Source organism: Hirundo rustica, chromosome Z, assembly GCF_015227805.2.
Source record: "Hirundo rustica isolate bHirRus1 chromosome Z, bHirRus1.pri.v3, whole genome shotgun sequence".
NCBI lineage: Eukaryota > Metazoa > Chordata > Aves > Passeriformes > Hirundinidae > Hirundo > Hirundo rustica.
Genome location: NC_053488.1, coordinates 1,431,865 through 1,441,517, shown reverse-complemented (window position 1 = coordinate 1,441,517; position 9,653 = coordinate 1,431,865). Strand labels below are relative to the sequence as shown.

The 9,653-nt window shown below is 53.7% G+C and overlaps 1 long non-coding RNA gene across 1 annotated transcript; it reads left to right on the top strand.

Annotated features, from left to right (window-relative positions):
• The first annotated feature begins 2,329 nt into the window (after positions 1 to 2,329).
• Positions 2,330 to 9,137, top strand: LOC120765514 (uncharacterized). Its single transcript, XR_005704439.2, has 3 exons — positions 2,330 to 2,441; positions 5,876 to 6,089; positions 7,208 to 9,137. It is a non-coding gene; the product is annotated as an uncharacterized LOC120765514 (long non-coding RNA).
• The last annotated feature ends 516 nt before the right edge of the window (positions 9,138 to 9,653 follow it).

The following is a 9,653-nucleotide window of genomic DNA, read 5'->3' as shown; positions in this document are numbered from 1 at the left end:
CTAGAGGAGAACTTAATAGGGGTTAACTTGACTCCCGGAGCTGGGGCTTCACAATGAAGCAGGATGCTGCCAGCAGACCCACCTGGCAAATCAGTGCCTGTATTTACAATTGCATGCCCAGAGACTCTGCAAATATTTTCTAGAAGCTATAAACCCCATCCCAACAATTGCAATGGGAGCGGGGATAAATTAGCTGAAGCCTGTCACTTGGTGAAGTCACGCTGGAGGAGATCTATCCAGGTAATCCATCTTTCTGCTGTGTTATACAATGACACAGTAATGGCCAGCCCAGAGGGATTTCCTCCAGGAAAACTCGACTGTTACTAAAATGTTAAGTTAATACCAAGCAAGAACTCAGCCGTCTTTAGACCGAAAGGATAGACATGACAGGGAATAAAATATTACAATCCCCACTCAAATATTTTTATTTACAAGAGCACGAATAAATAGACCTATCTGTAGGCTGCAAAGAGAGGAGGCTGGGATTAAAGGAGAAAAGAAATAAAGACCTGCACGCATCGATTCCATCTTTGCCATTTTTCCTAATAAATAGCCTGGCACGGCTGTGCTGATGGGTAGCTGGGGTGGAGGAGGGCACGCTGCCCAGCTCTCAAAGGGACACAGGACACAAATCTGAGCTCAGGCTCTGCCCTTTTGTGTTGATTTAAAAAAAAAAAAAAAAAAAAAAAAAAAAAACTAAGAAGAAAGGAAGAAAGCAAGAAAAGTTATGTGGCTAATAAAGGGCTCTATTGTGCCATCAATTTTTTAAGCTTTAATGATTTCGGGAGGAAGTTCAGCTCGGCAATCAATAGCACAATATGGGCAGGAGGGCTCGGAGGAAATTCAGCGCCGGAGCTGCGGCGAGGGCTGGCGGAAAGGGGGGCTCAGAGGAAGGGGGTTCCCCTCCTTGTGTGGCATGGGGGCTCCCAGGACCCCGTACAGGCTGGGGACCCTGTTCCCCTCCTGTTTACCCCATTTGGTGTGAGCTCCCGCTCCTGCTGCACACCGCCCGCGGCCAGGGTACAGCAGCGGGGACATCTGGGGATAACCACGGCTGCTGCCACGGAGAGGGAGGTGGAAAAGCACCCACGGCAGCCGGGATGCTCGCCCCACGGCTGACGGGACTGAGCACATCCCAGGGACGCCCACAGAACAACAGGGACAGCCCAGGGAGCATCACCCCAGACTGAGCACATCTCAGGGACGGTCACCCCACACTGAGCATTATCCTAGGGATGATCACCCCACACCGGGACTGAGCACACCCCACGGATGGTCACCTCACACTGAGCATATCCCGGAGATGATCACCCCACACTGAGCATATCCCAGGGATGATCACCCCACATTGGGACTGAGCACACCCCAGGGACGCTCACAGCACACCAGGGACAACCCAGGGAGCATCACCCCACACTGAGCACACCCCAGGGATGGTCACCCCACACTGAGCATATCCCAGGGATGGTCACCCCACACCGGGACTGAGCACATCCCAGGGGTCATCACCCCACACTCCCCACACTGGGACTGAGCACACCCCAAGGACGGTCACCCCACACAGAGCATATCCCAGGGATCATCACCCCACACTCCCCACACAGGGACTGAGCACATCCCAGGGGTCATCACCCCACACTGAGCATACCCCAGGGATGATCACCCCACACAGAGCATTACCCAGAAAGGATCACCCCACACTCCCCGAATCTGGGCTTAGCACATCTCAGAGATGCCCATCCCCGGGACGCTCACCCCGCACTCCCCACACCCGGGTTGCACCCATCCCAGGGACACTCTCCTCCAGGCCCACCCGTCCCTAAGCCCCACAGAGCGGGGCACACAGCCAGCCTCCCCGCACACCCCCGGCTCCGGGCAGCCCCGCTCCCTTCGCTCCGCGGCACACGTACCGCATCGCCGAGGCTCGGTGCTGCCGCCGGGATGCGGGGCTGTCCGGGGGATGATCCTGCGCCAGGGAAACCTAAGAGACACGGTGACACAGCGTGAGGCTCTCTCCAGCATCGGCGGGGACAGCGCCGCGCCCGAGGTGCCACCCCGGACAGGAGCCAGAGCCGCCTCCCAATTCTCACAGGCACGGGCAGCAGCTGGGTAAAAACCGGGCTAAAAACCCACAGAAGGATTGAAAACCCCTGCAAGGGGAGGGATCCCGAGCCGTCGGGTCCCTGCCCCGCTGCGAGGTGCAGAGGAGAAAGGATGGAATGAAGTAGGACAGGACGGGACGGGATGGGATGGGGTGGGAAGGGACGGGATAGGATGGGATGGGATCACCCCGCGTATCCCGTCCTTCACTGCAAGGAAAAGACGATCCTGTAAATTGATCCTAAACCTCAGGGAGCGCTTCGCGGAGTGGGACCCCATCGGCTGCACCGCGAGCCCCCGCAGGCAGCAGGAACTCGGGCGAAAGTTTTGCCACGATCCAGGTGGGTAATAATAAAAATTACTAATAGTAATTAATCAGCAGGGGGGGGAAAAATAATAAATCGTAACAATTAATCAATAAAAATTAACGGTCGTTGGAGAAGAAGAGTGGGGGAATATCCGACCTGGCAGCCAGGAGAGACGGTGACAGCAGCGCTGTGATGCTGCCGCAGCTCGGGGACCCAGCGGGAGGACCGGGCACGGTCCCCGGGCACCGGGAGGGACGGAGGGAGGGACGGCAGGGGAGGGGAGATGGAGGAGGGGGGGCTGCCGCCGCCGCCTCCCCCCGCCGGAGGGTCCTGGGGATGGAGGGACTCCGCGGTCCACCCCCGTCGGTGAAGGCAGCAGATCCCACCCGGGGAATTCCGGTAGGGAGGAAACAAGAGCGTTATTTAAAAATAGCGAACAAAATAAGGAGCGGGGGGGAAAAAAATTAAAAAAAAAAATCAGAACTTACCGTCTAAAACAAATCAGCAGGGAGGGATCCGCGGGCAGCGCAGCGGGGGGAGCATCGCCCCCGCCGTGGGACGGGACGGGGCGGGGCGGGGCGGCTCCGCGCACCTCGAGGGGGCAGCGGCGGGGGAAAGGCGACGGACACGGCACCGCCAACGGGGACCGCGGCACCGCCCGCGCCGTCCGGCGGCGCTGGCCCGCGGCTGCGGGCGGCTCGGCGGCGGTGGCGAGCGAAGGGCCCGGATGTCGCTGGCCCCGCGCCGGGGGGGCCACACGGGACGCGGAGCGGGGGGGGGGGGGAGAGTCCTGCCCGCCCCGTCGGGGCGCCGGGCGCTGCCACGTGTGTCCGCCGGGGGGGGGCGCCCCACCCTTCTCTCCCGCTCTCTGGCTCTCCCGCTCCCTCTCACCCCCCCCCCCGACCCCCCCCCCCCGGCCTCCGGCGGGCTTGACAGGTCCACGCGACCAAACAAACCGCGGCGGACGGGCGGGCGGCGCGGCCAATGGGAGCTCGCGGCGGAGAGGCTCGGCCAATGGGAGCGCGAGGGGGGCGGGACCGCCTGAGGGGAGCGCGGCGGAGGCGCCGCCCCGGGGTCAGAGCGCCGCCCGCTGCCCTCGGGGTGCGGGGCTGTGGGGTGGCGGGCCGTGAGGGCGTGAGGGGTGGAATCGCAGATACGGGGAGTGGTGTGTGTGGAAATGGGTCTGGGAGATCATCCACTCCCGCCTCCTGTAATTTGCACGGACACCTTCCGCTACACCAACTTGCTCCAAGCCCGGCCCTGGACACTTCAGGATTGGGACAGCCACAGCTTCTGTGGGAAACGTGTGCCAGGGCTTCACGACCAGCATCCTCAAGTCCTTCTCCCAGAGCTGCTCCTCATCCCCAGCCTGGATTTATCTCGGGGGCCACCTCACCTCAAGTGCAGCTTCAGTTCTCGGTGTTGTTACACCTCAGAGGTTCCCATGGCCCCGCTTCTCACGTCCCACATTGTTTGATGATTCCAGACAAATAAATCCTAGCATGGGGATTAAAAAAAAAGGCAATACATGGAGCAGAGTGGTTATTCAGCATCATCATCCTGCTACAAGACTCCCAGCCCTTGTCAGGGCCCAGGGCTTCGTGGAGCACAGCTGATGGTATTGCCCTGTTCCTGCAGGGATCCAGCAGTTCTGGATCCCCTCTGCAACCCCTTCCTAATTGCCTCATTCTTCCTGCGCTCTCCAGTGAGAAAAAAAAGTTTCTTGACGTGTTTGGTTTCCATGTTCATGTGGATCACAAACGTCGGGTGCCACCAGGTGCCTTGTGTGTTGTTAGACAATCATCCCTCAAGCCAACACGGCAAAACCTTCGGATGATCCTTTATCACTTCTCGACCTTTCAAGGACTGAGTGAGGGAAGAAAATATGATTTGCAGGGAAAATAGACAAAGAACACTCCTAAATCCAGAAAATCCATGAAATTTGCATATCAAGAACCACCCCACCCCACCCCACCCCCCCCTTACATGTCTAATGATCTTGATCCCAAACCTGGTAGTCTAATTTTTTTTATTATTTTTTTTTTCCCCTTATTAATGGTTTTCTTTTGCAGGGTGTTCTGTAAATTTTTGATGTTGACTGTTTGTTTTTTGGGGTTTTTTAGACCTAGCCAGCAATCACAATTTGTTTTTATTTCATCTGCAATCCTACCCTGTCATCAGGCTCTTGTGCTTTCCCACTGGGTCCCTGAGTGCAGTCAGCACGATGCTGAGTCACAGAAGAACACTGTCTGCTTAAACTCTGAGCAGCTGAGGCTTTCCCCTCAACATCAGCTACTCAGGGAGAGCCTCCCTGTGTGTGTTTAGAACATTTCCAGTATATTTGGACCCTGCTTTTTAGGATTCTCATCAAATGTTTCCAGTGGAACACCATTTCAGGTGTTTCCTTTAGGGTCTGTTGTCCTGCAAGCCGTCTGTTTCAGGTGGAGGAGCCTGGCACAGCAATCCAGCCTGGGATCTCTGCTCTAATACCCAATAAAACCATTGCTAACAGCTGATCCAGCCTGGGATCTGATTCTGAGTGCCTTAATTAGTCAGAAGTCCCCAGTTTCAGTCAAAATCCATCACTAGCAGTGTGTTTTTAGATTTAAAGAGAAGGTTTAAATCAGGAACAGTAGGGGCAGCTGCTGTGAGTTTGCTGGTAGAGGAATGTGTGTTCCTAACAAAAAGCAGAGGCAGGATTTGGGATCTTTTTCATCCAGAGGAAGGACGACATCCTGCTAAAAAGTTCTCCATAAGGGGCAGATGGGATTTTCTGCCCCGTCTGCTTCCTAGGAATCACTCCTAAGCTTCATCTCATTCTCTAGATCCAGACCTAGCACCTGATTATTTTTAAAACAACAAGCCTGTGTGAAACACACTGACAGGAACAACGTGATGCTGCTGCCTGATCTCCCCTCTACATCTCCTGCCTTCAAACACACACCGAGGTGGAATCAAGCGTCCGAACCCACTGCGGCCAAAAGCACCTTGGAGAGAGTGAGTGACACAATGACTGACGTGTACTAAGGATTCCCTCGTGCCTTTGTCTGGCAGACACTCACCAGCACAGCAGGCGAGAGGCTGGGAGGAATGGGAGCTTTGGATGGAGGTGTCACAAGGCAGAAAGTGACGCTTGTGTCTGCTTGTGGTTGTTTCCTCCTCCTGCCCAGCCACAGGCAAACTTGAGACGGGGTGAAACCAGGGAAGATTCTCCGGGGATTGGAAACGGATGAAATAGAAATGTAACTTTTCCTGCTCCTTGAATTTAGTTGTTTTTCGGGGTCCTGAGTGCATTAATTGTTATTAATTACTCTGACCAGCTTCACCTCCGCCCATGAACCCACCACTCATTAGTCCAGAGTCTCTAATTAGGTTCTGGGCACTTTCCTGAGCAGTGTTGTTGTAGTTCTGCCTGGGGTTCTGTGTCTTGGGTGAGCATCATGCCCATGTTGTCCCTTTGTTTGCAGTCCTGCTCCTGCTCTTTCCAAATGGATCCTGGATACAGTTCATGCCTTCACCTTGCCTGGGATGCTTGGTATTTCTTTTTTACCGGAACCTGGCCCTGGCATACCTCTTCAGATCCAGTGGGACTACAACCCTGTGGTCATCCCTTTCTCTTGGCTCACCTCAGCATGGCAGGAAGGATCACTGAACCTGAATGCCTCACAGCACCTGGGAGCCGTAAGCATGCTCTTCCTAGACCACATTCCCTTCCTAGCTCTCCAAGGCACACCTGGCTGTCCTGTGTCTGTAGGACTTGGCTTGTAGGGTCGGGAAGATGTGGGCACCCCTCTCCTACTGCCATGTTTGTTCCACTTGTACTTAAGGAGGTCTGTGGTCAAGTACTCTCAGGAATATCCCAGCAGATTTCTGATGCGTCAAGTTTATCCCCTCCTGAGGGCAGTAACTCAGCTCTGCTAGAAATGTCTCAACTCCGGCACCCGCTTGTAATGTAATTGAGCGTGGAAATTGGCAGGAGAGGTAGGGAGCTACCTCATCTTCATGCACATAATCAATAGCAAATCATTACTTAAAAAGTAAAGGGGTTGATGGTGTTTCTGTAGGGCAAGACATGCCCTGCATTTTCAGTCTTTGATTCATACTGCTTAGCATGCCATGAGATGGGGCTCGGCGAGTGACTCACATTGTAAAAGCTCCCCAGTTAGCTCCTGGTGCTCCCTCTCAGCAAGTGTGTCATGGTTGCTTCAGCATGTCTGCGTCTGCTCTCCATCCCAGCTCCCAAGGCCTCCAACGCCCTTTTAGGGATTTCCCTAAGTCCAGACGCTGGAGGGCTGGCACCAAAGCACGCTTTGGGCTCTTGCCGGGATCAAGGCACTCTCACTGTGAATTAGGTCCATGAATTAGGTTCTGCATGAAGCAGAGCATGATACATCTCAGTCCACCTGCAGACACTTGGATGGCTGAGGGAGCTGGGAAAGGGGCTGAGCCTGGAGGAAAGGAGGCTCAGGGGGAACCCTGTGGCTCTGCACAGGTCCCTGACAGGAGGGGACAGCCGGGGGGTTTGGGCTTTGCTCCCAGGGAACAGGGACAGGAGGAGAGGGAACAGCCTCAAGTTGCACCAGGGGAGGTTTAAATTGAATATTAGGGAAAATTTCCTCACTGAAAGGGTTTTCTAGCCTTGGCACAGCTGCCCAGGCAGTCCCTATCCCTGGAGGGATTTAAAAGCCATGTGGATTTGGGGACATGGGCACTTGGGGACGTGGGTCAGTGGTGGCCTGGGCAGTGCTGGAGGAATGGTTGGACTCAATGGTCTGAATGACTCTGAAATTCTCTTACAGGAAAACCACGGCTTGGGGGGCACAAGCTGTGACAACTTACTCCATCCTGCAGGAGAAAGGAATCTTGCTCCTGACTTCCACCACAGATGTGTGAGGGTCAGGCTGTTCCCATGGGAAGAAGGTGGTGTGCTGAAAGTATGTTCCCTGTATCAGAATTGTAACATCCACTGCAGATGCACCTCGGTGCTTCCGTATTGTCAGCCTTCCTAAACAGTAGCTGCCCATTCGGGTGCTCCTGCTCCAGGGAGGATTTCAGCCAAGGAATCCAATGATCCCTCTCTTACCATTGCAAGTTGTTTGCTGCACTTCAATAACCTTGTCACTGATTTTGGTCTGGAGCTGCCCCTTCAACAAAGGACAAAGCTTGGTAGGATCCTTTATTAACAGTGAGGAAGCATGGGGTGTTCCTTCACTGTTGCTTCCTGTTCTTCCCTTGCACTGACAGCAATCTGACTCTGCTTTGGTTCCCTGGAGCTACACTGGCGTTTCTGTAATTTTGGGTGGACAAGAGGTGGGAGTTGGGAGACCCTGGAACTGTGCTTCGTTGGCTGAGAGGAAGACAGCACAGAGAAAGCACAGCAATCTGCTTGGGGCTTGCAAGATATCCAGCCTACGATGGCCTAAGTTACCCTCTCTGGGTTTGCAGCGAGACAGAAGTGCTGGCATATTGACCATATCACAGAATCACAGGGTGGTTTGGGTTGGGAGGGACCTTAAAGCTCATGTCATTCGTGTCCATGTCCCATAGACAGGGACAACTTCCACTATCCCAGGCTGCTCCAAGCCCCGTCCAGCCTGGCCTTGGACACTGCCAGGGATCCAGGGGCAGCCACGGCTTCTCTCAGCAACCTGTGCCAGGGTCTCACCTCCCTCACAGTCAGGAATGTCTTCCAAATATCCAATCCAAATCTCCGGTCTTCAAGTCCATTAATCCTCCCGAGGACTCATTTTCTTGGGACTCCTAAAGGGAAAGCAGCGACAGAATTCCAGCTGAGCTCCGGAGGAGCGTGAAGGGTTACGGAGAGCTGTGTGGTGACAGGCGGTCCTGGGCAAGGCTGAGCATGTCCTGTGGAGGCCAGCCAGCAGGGCTGACCTGATGTAACTGGGAGCTGGCGCTGGATGCTTAACTTCAAATGGCCCAGGGACTGAACAGATGGCTCCTCTTTATTTGCATGCTACTTGGATTTGTGAGTCAAACAGAAGAATAACTTAATTTTTGACATTTGCTTCTCCTCAGAGCCCGGCACAATTTATGTTATACTGGCATTTGCGTGAAGGATGTTGCTTTAGGCACTAAACCCATCCTGGCTTTAACCCTAGAAGGAGCCAAATAGGCAGGAATCATATTCCTCCCCAGCTCTTTTGTAGGCTCTGCCAGGGGATATCACACTTACACAGTGACCAAAGAATCAGGAGAAAACAGTCATTTGGGGCTTGTGGAAGGAAGGGGCAGGGTTGGAGTTAAACTGGACTGGAAAATATCTCATTTGTAGGCCTGAAATGAGAGACTGTTTGTGGATGAGGTTTACCTCCTATTAAAAATACCCTTCAAGGCCTGTGCAGTTCGTCTTGAGCACAGGGGATAAATTTAGTAGAGTCTTGTTCCTGCTGACATAAACTAAAGTGAAAATAATATATACAGCCAGGGCACAACATCTGCAAGCCAATTAAAAACCTGGCTGATCGCATCCCAGATGACAGTTGCCATGACTAGTGTGTCTGCGTGCCACCGCTTTGAGAGGGAAAAAAACCGATCCTGCTTGGCTGTGCAGCATCTCTATACATCTTCCAATGCCCACGACAGCTAATGGTGATTATTTGATAGCTGGAGTTCCAGCAGCATGTCCTCCTCACCCTGACGCCTCTGCCTGCTGTCCCCAGTAATCCTGCTTGGTCATATACGGGATGTTTGTGGGTTTGACTCTACGTCAGTTATAAAAGCCATGGGATCTGAGAATAAAGCTCATTTTCTGCTTGTAAAGACGTGAGAGCCTGGGTAAGGATGTGTGTGCTTTGACCAATGAGAACACACATTTTTCAAAGGCTGCGTTTGAAATACTTGGTACAAAGAGATGGTCTTTGTTTTTCAGCAGGCAAAAGTGCAGTTCTCCTTCACCTGTAATTTTAAGCGAAATATCAAGTGGTGTTTTTGTGGATGGGAGATAAAGCAGGGAGTACAGGGAGAACCGTACCCTTGGATTCTGGTGCTACAATATGTTTTCCAGACTGTTTTCAGCATCTCTTGCATTCACTGTGATCCCCCTCTTGTGGTTAGCCCAGTGCCTGCAAAATTTCCATGTCCATGCCTGTCAAGGCTCAGTTGCTTTGGGTTCCCCAGCCAGTGTGACTGAAACATGGTGGCTTCATGGTCAGCTGCCCCTCAGCTGAGCTGCTGTGACCATCCTGCTGTGTTCTAGAAGACAACCCCAGTTGTGAGGCAAAGAGC